Below are 14,660 nucleotides of genomic sequence, written 5' to 3'. Positions count from 1 at the left end.
ATTCTTAAAAATTTTTACAAATCTTTTGGTAATAAAATCTCACCAAATTATTAAAAGATCTGCTTCAAAGTAAGTCGTACCAAACTATTAAGAGACTTTACTGATTTTTCTAAATAAAATATTATAATAAAACTGATGACAGAGCCTTTTCAAAGTGGGACACTAGTCTCCATGAATACTCCTGAGGTGAGAAAATTATCTTAAATTGCTACTAAACTATTGAGACAATTTTAAGATTAATTTTCAATATTAAATATTTTGGTAAAACATAAACATTTTTTAGGCTTAAATAATTTGAAATCAAACCGGTACCATCCTATGAATGGGCATTGTAGGGGTACTATAACCTTCCTTACGCATAACTGTACTTTAAACCTAAAATCTGATTTTGCATATCAAAATTTATATCAGGTAACCAATCACACCCAAACAAAAAAGATTAGTGGCAACTCCTTTAATCATTGTCTAGTAGTAAGTTTATGGATCTATACATTATAACAGTAATATAAGTAATTATTTGGCAATTTAATATTCTAACTAATTATTATTTTTAAATATATAAGAAATATAACTAAAAATTGAAAAACAAATAGTTATGTAAAGTAGTGAAAAAATGTAAAATTAATATAATTTGAAGTAAAATAACTAAAAAATTTCATTGCATACTAAGAAAAAATAATGACAATTCTAAACATAATTAAAGATAAGAACAATTATAAAAAAAGAAATTATTGTAACATAAATATTAAGTTGCGAATGTAAAATTTTAGCTATTTATTTTTTTGTAAATGTATAAGAAAAATAGTGAAAAATTAAAAAACAATTGGTAACATAAACAAGTGAGAATAAATGTAAAATTAATATCATTTAGCGTAAAATGAGTATGAATTGTCATAACACATTAAAAAAGTTATGAAAATTTTAAACGTAATGAAAATTAAGAACAGCCATAATAATATATTATTATAACATAAATAATTGTATTGCTAACATAAAATTTTAATTAATTATTATGTTATAAATATTTAAGAAAAATACTTAGAAATTAGAAGAAAAATTAATAATGTAAACAAGTGAGAACGAACGTAAATTAGGACCATTTAGCGTAAAATGGATAAATAGTATTGTAACATGTTAAGAAAGAGTTATGGCAATTGTAAACACAAAGAAAAGTAAAAATAATCGTAAAAAAAATATTGCAAAGGTAATAATTATGTTGATAACGTAAAATTTTAATTATTTATTATTCTTGTAAATATAAAAGAAAAATATCTAAAATTAAAAAACAAATAGATAAATAAACAAATGAGAAGTAATGTAAAATTAATATCATTTGGAATAAAAAGGGTTAGAAATATTATAACACACTAAAAAAAAGCTATAACAATTCTAAATTTGATAAAAGTAAGAATAACAGTAAAAATATATTATTGAAACATAAATAATTATGATGACAATGTAAAATTTTAATTAATTATTATTATTGTATATATATAAGGAAAATAATAGAAATTTTAAAAGATTGTTAATGTAAACAAGTGAGAAAAAATGTAAAATTGGTACCATTTAACGTAAAATAAGTAAGAAATATCATAACACACTAAGAAAAAGTTATGATAATTCTAAATGTAGTGGATGATAAGAACCATAAAAATATATTATTATAATGTAAATATTTAAGTAGACAACGTAAAATTTTAATTAATTATTATTTTTAAAATATATAAGAAAAATATCAAATAATTACAGCAAATAGGTAACTAAAAGAAAAAGAAAAATATAAAATTTGTATCATTTGACATAAAATAAAAAAAAAGAGTTATGACAATTCTAAATGTAAAGGAAAGTTAGAACAAATATAAAAAATATTATTGTGACATAAATAATTAAGTAGATAACATAAAATTTTAATTGATTATTATTTTTATAAATATATAAGAAAATAACTAAAAATTAAAAAACAAATAGATAACATAAATAAGTGATGAAAACGTAAAATTCATATCATTTGCCTTAAAATGTGTAAAATGTGTTGTAGCATTTTATAAAAAAATTATAACAATTCTAAATGTAATCGAAAGTAAGAACAATTGTAGGAAAATATTATTGTTACGTAATTAATTAAGTAGGTAATGTAAAATTTTAATTAATTATTGTTTAGTTAATATATAAACACTGTAGACACCCAATTGGGTCCAGGCCCAGATCAATTGGGCCTGACCCAAATGGGTAAGGCCCAATTTAATTTTTATCCTGTATTATTTTTTTTTCTTTTCTTTTGTATTTTATGTAGTTTATTATTTATTATTATTATTATGTATTAATATATGTCTATCTTTATTTATTTATTTATTTATTTATTATTTAGATTAGATTTATATGTTTTTTATTTATATAGTTATATATTTATTATTATTATTATTATTTTTTGTTTTGTAATATATTTTTGGGTTTATCTTATTTTATTTTTTATTTTTTTTATAAAATTATCTGTTAATTTTATCTGATTTTTTTCCCGATTATCTTATTAGTATTATTATTTTTTGTTTTCTTTTTTGATGGCTGTGATTGAAAGTTGAAGAATCCCATTGTGAATGGGAATTCAATCAGAAGAGTCCAAATTGGATTCAAAGATTGAATTCCCGTCCAAGGAGGAATTGGGATTGATCAAGAACTCCTGATCAATCCCTATAAAAGGGACCTCCTGGAACAGATGCAAGACACAGAGAACAAATAGTGAGCAAAGCTATTGATTTGAGAGAAAAGGAGGCGTATAGGAAGCTGAGAAAAGGTTTAGGAGTGTTCGGGGAGTTAGTAGAAATTTTTTGAGAATTTTTGGCGATTTTTTTTTCTGGGAATTTCTGGAAAATTCCAGATGCCGGTGAATTTTCCGGTGAAGTTTGAATTTTTCGACGAAAATTTCAGCCAACCTTGAAGTTTCCGACTACTTGCCCAGTTTCCGACGAAGAATTCCAGAAACCGATGACTTCCGGCAAACTTCCGGTGAACTTCCGACGAAAAAACCTAGATTCTGACGGTAAAACCCAAAATTCGATGAATCTTCAACCGGAGTTCTTCGGCCTTTTAGAGAGAAGGGAGAGGAAAAAGGAAGAAGAGAGAGAGAGGGGAGGAGCGTTCTGTCAAAAAATAGAGGGAAGTGCCTTTTATACCCTCTCAAAACAACGTCGTTTTGGCCTTAAGTAACCTAAAGGATCCGCGCGTTTTGCCGAGATCCGACCCGACCCGAGCGTCGACCCGCTTCCTGACCCACGCATGTCTGCCCCCTCCAAGCCGAGTCGAGCCGAGCCAAGCCGCGATCCGAGCCGCTCCAGGTTTTTTTTTTTTTTAAATTGTTTTTATTTTCATTTCTTTGTTTATTTGTTTTTTTTTATTTTTTTATTTATTAGATTAGGTTTATTTAATATTCTTTTTATCTTTATTTTATTTTTATTTTATTTTTACTTTTCTTTATTTTTTTATTTTTTTTATTATTCTATTTTCTTTAAATGAAAATCAAAATTTTCAAAAAAAAATATTTTTAGGGAAAAGTTGAAAGTATCAATTTTCCTTAAAAATAAATTTTCAAAAAAATATTTTTGGGGAAAAGTTGAAAGTATCAATTTTCCTTAGAAATAAATTTTCAAAAAGGGATTTTTGAGAAAAGTTGAAAGTATCAATTTTCCTTAGAAATTAAAATTTCCAAAAAATATTTTTTGGGAAAAGTTGAAAGTATCAATTTTTCCTACACAAGAACAATCATCCTCTCCTTTCTTTCTATTTTGATTTTTATTTTGGTTTTTCTTTAACTAATACGACGATGGGGCCTCAGCAAGTAAAACAGTAGGTCTTCTTGCATACTCTTGAGGTGAGGGAATTTTCTCAATTTTCTGCTAAAAGTATTAGAGTCAATTGAGAATAATTTCCAGCAATTAACTACTTGGTAAAATTTTAAAGCTTTTTGGATAACACAAATTTAAGTTGGTACCATCTTTTAATGGGCGTTGTGAGGGTGCTATAACCTTCCTCACATGCAACCGAACTCCCGAACTCTGTTCTGGTTAATAGACCTGAACCTATTCTTTTAGGGACCTTTAAACTTAGGTTTTCCCTAAAAGGACAGATTCCTTAGGTGGCCAATCGCACCTAGATAAAAAAAAGATTGGTGGCGACTCCCTTAAGTCAATGTCTAGCGATAGATCCCCGGATCTAAACGTTATGACAGCTTGGTGACTCCACTGGGGATTTTGAGAGTCAGGCCAGCAAATAATTGGTGTTATCCAAAAGCCTAATAAAATTAAACCATTTTTTTTTATATATGTGTTACTATTCATGTTTATTTACCTTGTTATTTATGTCATTCATATGCATGTGCATAACATGAGCTCTATACCCGAGCTCCATCCCTCTAGGAGGGAGTAAAGTACCTATTGCTTTCGTGAGGTCTAATACCTCTGCAGTAGCTAGCAAAATATTCCCACTCAAATTGAACCTTTTCCGCTTGTAGCCTATAATGGGTGAGGATTAGGGTGCCTTACTAGACTATGATGGACAAGGATGTAAGGAATAGTTTGAGGACCTTTAGACTTTGACCCTAAAATCACATATAGTGAACCTTAAGAGTGCCTAAACCTAGGATAGAGCCCTTTCTATCCAATGATAGATATACCCTTAAATTAGGACACAAAAAATATGTTTATCTAATTATTTTGATTGTCTGACTTTATGTATCATTTTCATTATCATATGTAATATTATGCATCAGCATCACTTTCATTTCATCCATGAAACTAACTATGTTGTTTGTCTGATTGTATGCATCTGCATTACTTTCATGATCATATTTTGACACAATCATTTGCATCTATGTCATATTAGGTTTCATTCAGGAAAATGTACATTTCATTCATGCATCAAAGCATCATACATAAAGCATAGCATAACATTTCTAATCATAAGCATGGTACTCAAGGTTCCAGGATAGCTCCATCTAGCGAAAACCCTGCTCATCCATACAACACAAGATCCAGAGCAAGGCAAATGGAGGAGAAAAGTTCCCATAGATTTGAAAAGCTAGAAAAAGCACAAGAGAAGATTAAAAGTAAGCAAAGCAAGATTCTGGAGGCTCTTAATAATATGAATAAAGGAAAAAGAGTTACAGAAAATACAAGCCAGCAAGTTCCCTCATTACAAGAAGTGGCTGACCCTTTGTACCCTCTAAGTTTTGGTCCACCTCAAGCCCAGTCTTCGTAAGAGGTCCCACCACAACACTTCGCATATCCAACATATCCTGGAATGCCATCAGCTTTCAACCCAGAGCAGTATAATAGCTATATAAATCCTGTCTTCACTGAAAAGGCAGCAGAATCAATTTCTGATCTAGATGATTTAAAAGAGAAGGAAAAGGAAAAGATGAGGGTGGAAGCTGAGGAAAGTTCCAAGATTAGCATGATAGAGCAAAGGCTAAGGGTTGTGGAAAGATTTAGCTTTTATGGGTCAGTTGATGCTGCTGGGCTCTGCCTAGTTCCTGATGTGGTTATCCCCCATAAGTTCAAAGTATCGAAATTTGAAAAATATGACGGTACAAAGTGCCCCAAAACTCACATCACCATGTATTGCAAGAAGATGGCGGCTCATGCTCATGATGAAAAATCCTTGATGCATGTTTTTCAGGATAATCTTACTGGCTCTGCGGCCAAATGGTACGTTCAGCTGGACAGGACTCGCATTCGCTCTTGGAGCGATATGGCACATGACTTTATCAGTCAATATCGACATATCATCGATTTGGCCCCAAATCGTTTGTCTTTGCAGAATCTGGAGAAAAAGTCAAATGAGTCTTTTAAAGAGTATGCGCAGAGGTGGAGGGATGTTACTTCTCAAGTACAACCTCCTCTGACTGAGAAAGAAACTACAGTGTTATTTGTCAGCACTTTGAAGTCTCCCTATTGTGAAAAGATGATAGAGAATGCAACAAAGAATTTTATCGACATGGTGATCTCTGGAGAAATCATTGAAAGTGCCATAAAAAATGGTAAGTTGAAAAGAGGAGAAACCAAAAAGGCATCAGAAAAGAAAGAAGCTGAAGCTTAAGCGGTGAGTTTTGATAGATAATAATTCAGGGGTTATCAACCCTATCCATCCCAAGGTTACTCTCCATACTATCCTGCTGTGAATAATGCCTCATCCTACCCATACCAGCTAGCTCCACAACCATCTTATTTTAGCCCTCAAGATCTTACATATAGCCTTAACATTCAAGCTCCTGCAAGAACCCAAATTCGCCCTATTAACCCAGCAAGTGGTTCACGAGAACAACGAACTACTTGAGAAAAACCTGTATTTGATCCAATCCCTATGACTTATACAGAGTTATATTGAGAGCTTTATAACAGCCATTTGATTGCCCCCAGTCATGTGGAGCCGCTTAAACCACCCTATCCAAAGTGGTATGATCCTACAGCCCACTGCGACTACCACTATGGAATTACTGGCCATTCTACTGAAAATTGCACTGCTTTAAAGCATAAGGTGCAACGACTGATCAATGATGGAATGGTAAGTTTTGATCAAGGAAAAGCAGCAACACCTAATGTTAGCGTTCTGAGTGAAGGTTAAGAACAGAAAGGGGCCGGAGAGTCACAATGAATTGAGGGGCAAGATGTCAATAGAGATCCTTCACCTGATTATATAGGGGGATAATTTTTAAGAATGGAGATAAGGCTGGTTGAAGGTTTTTTTTTTTCATTTTAAGATTTCTTTTCGAGTAATGTTAGATTTTTTTTTTTTGCAATATGACTTCACTTGTTATCATCTTAATAAAGGCAAGTTAATGCATTTCATTACATTTTTCTCTTTCACTCGACCATTATTCCATGCCCTGTTACCTTTCATTCCCATTCTTAAATTTCAGATGATGAATATTTAGACAATGATAACAATAATTCTGGGATTTAATTTTGAGAACTCATCCACATTAATATGAGAAGATAATTTGAGCAAAAAGTAAGCTGTTACTGGAGGTGAAATAGATATGTCTTGAAGATGTGCAATCTTTTATACAGGTTCATGAGCTTTGTTTAATAGATGATGTTCAAGAAAGGTATTCACAATTGAAATGAAAAATGGCCATCTTTTTTTTACCATTTGAAAAACCATTTATTGCTACCCCTTTGAGCCTATTAGGATTTTTTTTTCGGAGGAACCCCAATCAAGGATCACCCTCTACACTGGAGGATAATTTTTGAAAAAAAATCACAAAAGGTCTCAAAAAAAAGAAAAAGAAAAGAAAAAATAAATGTCACACATGATTTGGGGTAAAGTACTGAGAATCCTTTGTGTGACGAAGGAAAAAAATAGTGAAACGATGTGGGGGCAAAATGCCAAGTTGTATCAAATGATCCTTTGGTTTTGAACCTTTTTAATACATGTTTTGAGCCTATTATGTCTATTTTTTTATGACCCTTCACCTTGACCTACGTTACAACCTTGAAAAGTTCATTTGGATCAAGTGTGAATACTCAACTTGAATGGTCATATGTTAGCAAAGGTATGCTCATGATGAAGCAATGGAATCATGCTATAGAAGATATCAACAATGGATGAAAAATGAGCAAAAAAAAAAAAAGATGATGAAAAAAAGAAAAGAAAAAAAAAAGAAAGAAAAAAGAAAGAAATGAGAAAAAAAAAAGAGATTCAAATTGAAAACCTGAAAGGGTGATCTTGGTAAAAAAAAAAAAAGATCCAGGGCAAATGGCTCACATGAATAGAAGATCAAAGACATCTGAAGATCCCTCAAAGACTGGGGTAAAGTTCGCCAAGCTCAAGTTGACTTCAACAGTAAATGGAATGAGTTTTTTGGAATGAGTTTTTGAAAAAGAATCCTAGATTAATGTTGAGAATTGTCTGAATATTCATCATTTGGACATACCATTCATCCCAATGACATTTCTTTTCCCATTTGTTCTGTACCAAAATAGATCTTCATTGATTATATTTACCATAGTTCACCTTCTGTCCTCTTATTGTTACACCCTTAGAATGAATTGAGAAAATGCTTGATTGCATTATATTTGTCAAAATTTGAAATGATAATGAATGAATAAATATGTGCTTAAAAGAATCTTACATTCATTTGAAAAGAAATCTAAGATGATGGTGGTAACAAAATGAAGAAATGGTAGAAACCTAAAAGAGATGATCTGAAAAGGTATATGATATAATGGGGCAAATCTTGAAAAGTGATGAATTGATCGATATGACTTGCAAGTTATGATTGAATGATGAAGACAATCAGTAGACAGAGTTTGTTTTGGAATGGTTAATGCTGAGACATCTATGAGTAATGACCTAGTGATGGTGGATGGAACTTGTTTCGAAATTTGCTGAAAAATTCATTGAATGATGGTCAAGTGATGATCGATTGATAAAGCTTATTCCAAAGTATTGAGAAACTGAACAAGGTAAAATGTGAGTGAAAAAGACAATTGAGAGCTACACTGGTTTGATCTTAGAAGAGCAGTGTAATTGGATCTCTGAAGAATCAAAGGGCTTGATGCCTAAGAAAAGAGCTTGAGAAACTTGAGTACCATACATTGAACAGGAATTAATTGGCCAACATTTGCATAGCATGCATTGAAATTCATATGCATTTGCATAGCATACACTACTTTCAGGAAAGTATAGTGTATAAATTCAAGAAGCAAGGGTGTTCCAACATCCCACATAGAGAAGACAGATATGAAGATATTTTGCAAAATTGAAAAAGAAAAAGCTTGTCAGGTAAGTTCTTGATCCTTGAAATAGGATGTCTTCTGGTATCAGGGTTGATTTATAAGACCTTTGGGGCATAATCTCCTGAAATTCCTTCAAATACAACTTTCAACTCCTTTGGACATGATTGTCAAGGAGCAATTTACTTTCAAAGTCGTGGTGCCTCTGTTTAGAGGAGCAATTTACTTTTCCAAAGTCGTGGTACCTCTGTTTAGAGGAGCAATTTACTTTTCAAAGTTTCGTTGCCTCTGTTTAGAGGAGCAATTTACATTCCCAAAGTCATGGTGCCTCTGTTTAGAGGAGCAATTTACTTTTCTCAAAGTCATGGTGCCTCTGGTTAGAGGAGCAATTTACTTTTCCCAAAGTCGTGGTGCCTCTGGTTAGAGGAGCAATTTACTTTTCAAAGTTCCGTTGCCTCTGTTTAGAGGAGCAATTTATGTTTCTCAAAGTCGTTGAGCCTCTGTTTAGAGGAGCTTTGGTCCAAAAAAAAATAAAAAAATAAAAAAAAACAAAAAACAAAAAATGACAATGTTGAGTTGAGTCTTGATTGGGTGTCTACGTCTTTGCGCAATTTCTGTTTCACAGAAAATGTGCAAGGAGGGGCAGCTGTAGACACCCAATTAGGTCCAGGCCCAGATCAATTGGGCTTGACCCAAATGGGTAAGGCCCAATTCAATTTTTATCCTGTATTATTTTTTTCTTTTCTTTTGTATTTTATGTATTTTATTATTTATTATTATTATTATGTATTAATATATGTATATCTTTATTTATTTATTTATTTTCATTATTTAGATTAGATTTATATGTATTTTATTTATATAGTTATATATTTATTATTATTATTATTTTTATTTTTTTTGTAATATATTTTTGGGTTTATCTTATTTTATTTTTTATTATTTTTTAAAATTATCTGTTAATTTTATCTGATTTTTTTCCCGATTATCTTATTAGTATTATTATTTTTTGTTTTCTTTTTTGATGGCTGTGATTGAAAGTTGAAGAATCCCATTGTGAATGGGAATTCAATTAAAAGAGTCCAAATTGGATTCAAAGATTGAATTCCCGTCCAAGGAGGAATTGGGATTGATCAAGAACTCCTGATCAATCCCTATAAAAGGGACCTCCTAGAACAGATGCAAGACACAGAGAACAAATAGTGAGCAAAGCTATTGATTTGAGAGAAAAGGAGGTGTATAGGAAGCTGAGAAAAGGTTTAGGAGTGTTCGGGGAGTTAGCAGAAATTTTTTGAGAATTTTTGGCAATTTTTTTTCTGGGAATTTCTGGAAAATTCCAGATGCCGGTGAATTTTCCGGTGAAGTTTGAATTTTTCGACGAAAATTTCAGCCAACCTTGAAGTTTCCGACTACCTGCCCAGTTTTCGACGAAGAATTCCAGAAACCGATGACTTCCGGCAAACTTCCGGTAAACTTCTGACGAAAAAACCCAGATTCCGACGGTAAAACCCAAAATCCGATGAATCTTCAACCGGAGTTCTTCGGCCTTTTAGAGAGAAGGGAGAGGAAAAAGGAAGAAGAGAGAGAGAGGGGAGGAGCGTTCTGTCAAAAAACAGAGGGAAGTGCCTTTTATACCCTCTCAAAACAACGTCGTTTTGGCCTTAAGTAACCTAGAGGATCCGCGCGTTTTGCCGAGATCCGACTCGACCCGAGCGTCGACCCGCTTCCTGACCCACGCATGTCTGCCCCCTCCAAGCCGAGCCGAGCCGAGCCAAGCCGCGATCCGAGCCGCTCCAGGTTTTTTTTTTTGAATTTTTTTTATTTTCATTTCTTTATTTATTTGTTTATTTTTTATTTTTTTATTTATTAGATTAGGTTTATTTAATATTCTTTTTATCTTTATTTTATTTTTATTTTTGTTTTACTTTTCTTTATTTTTTTTTATTATTCTATTTTCTTTAAATGAAAATCAAAATTTTCAAAAAAAAATATTTTTAGGGAAAAGTTGAAAGTATCAATTTTCCTTAAAAATAAATTTTCAAAAAAATATTTTTGGGGAAAAGTTGAAAGTATCAATTTTCCTTAGAAATAAATTTTCAAAAAGGGATTTTTGAGGAAAAGTTGAAAGTATCAATTTTCCTTAGAAATTAAAATTTTCAAAAAATATTTTTGGGGAAAAGTTGAAAGTATCAATTTTCCTTAAAAATAAATTTTCAAAAAATATTTTTTGGGAAAAGTTGAAAGTATCAATTTTTCCTACACAAGAACAATCATCCTCTCCTTCCTTTCTATTTTGATTTTTATTTTGGTTTTTCTTTAACTAATACGACGATGGGGCCTCAGCAAGTAAAACAGTAGGTCTTCTTGCATACTCTTGAGGTGAGGGAATTTTCTCAATTTTTTGCTAAAAGTATTAGAGTCAATTGAGAATAATTTCCAGCAATTAACTACTTGGTAAAATTTTAAAGCTTTTTGGATAACACAAATTTAAGTTGGTACCATCTTTTAATGGGCGTTGTGAGGGTGCTATAACCTTCCTCACACGTAACCGAACTCCCGAACTCTGTTCTGGTTAATAGATCTGAACCTATTCTTTTAGGGACCCTTAAACTTAGGTGTTCCCTAAAAGGACAGATTCCTTAGGTGGCCAATCGCACCTAGATAAAAAAAAGATTGGTGGCGACTCCCTTAAGTCAATGTCTAGCGATAGATCCCCGGATCTAGACGTTATGACAGCTTGGTGACTCCACTGGGGATTTTGAGAGTCAGGCCAGCAAATAATTGGTGTTATCCAAAAGCCTAATAAAATTAAACCATTTTTTTTTATATATGTGTTACTATTCATGTTTATTTACCTTGTTATTTATGTCATTCATATGCATATGCATAACATGAGCTCTATACCTGAGCTCCATCCCTCTAGGAGGGAGTAAAGTACCTATTGCTTTCGTGAGGTCTAATACCTCCGTAGTGGCTAGCGAAATATTCCCACTCAAATTGAACCTTTTTTCGCTTGTAGCCTATAATGGGTGAGGATTAGGGTGCCTTACTAGACTGTGATGGACAAGGATGTAAGGAATAGTTTGAGGACCTTTAGACTTTGACCCTGAAACCACATATAATGAACCTTAAGAGTGCCTAAACCTAGGATAGAGCCCTTTCTATCCAATGATAGATATACCCTTAAATTAGGACACAAAAAAGGTGTTTATCTAATTATTTTGATTGTCTGACTTTATGTATCATTTTCATTATCATATGTAATATTATGCATCAGCATCACTTTCATTTCATCCATGAAACTAACTATGTTGTTTGTCTGATTGTATGCATCTGCATTACTTTCATGATCATATTTTGACACAATCATTTGCATCCATGTCATATTAGGTTTCATTCAGGAAAATGTACATTTCATTCATGCATCAAAGCATCATACATAAAGCATAGCATAACATTTCTAATCATAAGCATGGTATTCAAGGTTCCAGGATAGCTCCATCTAGCGAAAACCCTGCTCATCCATACAACACAAGATCCAAAGCAAGGCAAATTGAGGAGAAAAGTTCCCATAGATTTGAAAAGCTAGAAAAAGCATAAGAGAAGATTGAAAGTAAGCTAAGCAAGATTCTGGAGGCTCTTAATAATATGAATAAAGGAAAAAGAGTTACAGAAAATACAAGCCAGCAAGTTCCCTCATTACAAGAAGTGGCTGACCCTTTGTACCCTCCAGGTTTTGATCCACCTCAAGCCCAGTCTTCCTAAGAGGTCCTACCACAACACTTCGCATATCCAACATATCCTGGAATGCCATCAGCTTTCAACCCAGGGCAGTATAATAGCTATATAAATCCTGTCTTCACTGAAAAGGCAGCAGAATCAATTTCTGATCTAGACGATTTAAAAGAGAAGGAGAAGGAAAAGATGAGGGTGGAAGCTGAGGAAAGTTCCAAGATTAGCATGATAGAGCAAAGGCTAAGGGTTGTGGAAAGATTTAGCTTTTATGGGTCAGTTGATGCTGCTGGGCTCTGCCTAGTTCCTGATGTGGTTATCCCCTATAAGTTCAAAGTACCGAAATTTGAAAAATATGACGGTACAAAGTGCCCCAAAACCCACATCACCATGTATTGCAGGAAGATGGCGGCTCATGCTCATGATGAAAAATCCTTGATGCATGTTTTTCAGGACAATCTTACTGGCTCTGCGGCCAAATGGTACGTTCAGTTGGACAGGACTCGTATTCGCTCTTGGAGCGATATGGCACATGACTTTATCAGTCAATATCGACATATCATCGATTTGGCCCCAAATCGTTTGTCTTTGCAGAATCTGGAGAAAAAGTCAAATGAGTCTTTTAAAGCGTATGCGCAGAGGTGGAGGGATGTTACTTCTCAAGTACAACCTCCTCTGACTGAGAAAGAAACTACAGTGTTATTTGTCAGCACTTTGAAGTCTCCCTATTGTGAAAAGATGATAGGGAATGCAACAAAGAATTTTATCGACATGGTGATCTCTGGAGAAATCATTGAAAGTGCCATAAAAAATGGTAAGTTGAAAAGAGGAGAAACCAAAAAGGTATCAGAAAAGAAAGAAGCTGAAGCTTAAGCGGTGAGTTTTGATAGACAATAATTCAGGGGTTATCAACCCTATCCATCCCAAGGTTACTCTCCATACTATCCTGCTGTGAATAATGCCTCATCTTACCCATACCAGCTAGCTCCACAACCATCTTATTTTAGCCCTCAAGATCTTACATATAGCCTTAACATTCAAGCTCCTGCAAGAACTCAAATTCGCCCTATTAACCCAGCAAGTGGTTCACGAGAACAACGAACTACTCGAGAAAAACCTGTATTTGATCCAATCCCTATGACTTATACAGAGTTATATTGAGAGCTTTATAACAGCCATTTGATTGCCCCCAGCCATGTGGAGCCGCTTAAACCACCCTATCCAAAGTGGTATGATCCTACAGCCCACTGCGACTACCACTATGAAATTACTGGCCATTCTACTGAAAATTGCACTGCTTTAAAGCATAAGGTGCAACGACTGATCAATGATGGAATGGTAAGTTTTGATCAAGGGAAAGCAGCAACACCTAATTTAGTGTTCTGAGTGAAGGTCAAGAACAGAAAGGGGCCGGAGAGTCACAATGAATTGAGGGGCAAGATGTCAATAGAGATCCTTCACTTGATTATATAGGGGGATAATTTTTAAGAATGGAGATAAAGCTGGTTGAAGGTTTTTTTTTTTCATTTTAAGATTTCTTTTCGAGTAATGTTAGATTTTTTTTTTTGCAATATGACTTCACTTGTTATCATCTTAATAAAGGCAGGTTAATGCATTTCATTACATTTTTCTCTTTCACTCGACCATTATTCCATGCCCTGTTACCTTTCATTCCCATTCTTAAATTTCAGATTATGAATATTTAGACAATGATAACAATAATTCTGGGATTTAATTTTGAGAACTCATCCACATTAATATGAGAAGGTAATTTGAGCAAAAAGTAAGCTGTTACTGGAGGTGAAATAGATATGTCTTGAAGATGTGCAATCTTTTATACAGGTTCATGAGCTTTGTTTAATAGATGATGTTCAAGAAAGGTATTCACAATTGAAATAAAAAATGGCCATCTTTCTTTTACCATTTGAAAAACCATTTATTGCTACCCCTTTGAGCCTATTAGGATTTCTTTTTCGGAGGAACCCCAATCAAGGATCACCCTCTACACTGGAGGATAATTTTTGAAAAAAAATCACAAAAGGTCTCAAAAAAAGAAAAGGAAAAGAAAAAATAAATGTCACACATGATTTAGGGTAAAGTACTGAGAATCCTTTGTGTGACGAAGGAAAAAAATAGTGAAACGATGTGGGGGCAAAATGCCAAGTTGTATCAAATGATCCTTTGGTTTTGAACCTTTTT

The sequence above is a fragment of the Durio zibethinus genome, chromosome 19 (genome assembly GCF_047325235.1).
Source record: "Durio zibethinus cultivar Kanyao isolate XHJ-2024 chromosome 19, ASM4732523v1, whole genome shotgun sequence".
In the NCBI taxonomy this organism is placed as follows: Eukaryota; Viridiplantae; Streptophyta; class Magnoliopsida; order Malvales; family Malvaceae; genus Durio; species Durio zibethinus.
Note: the sequence above shows the minus strand (reverse complement) of the source record.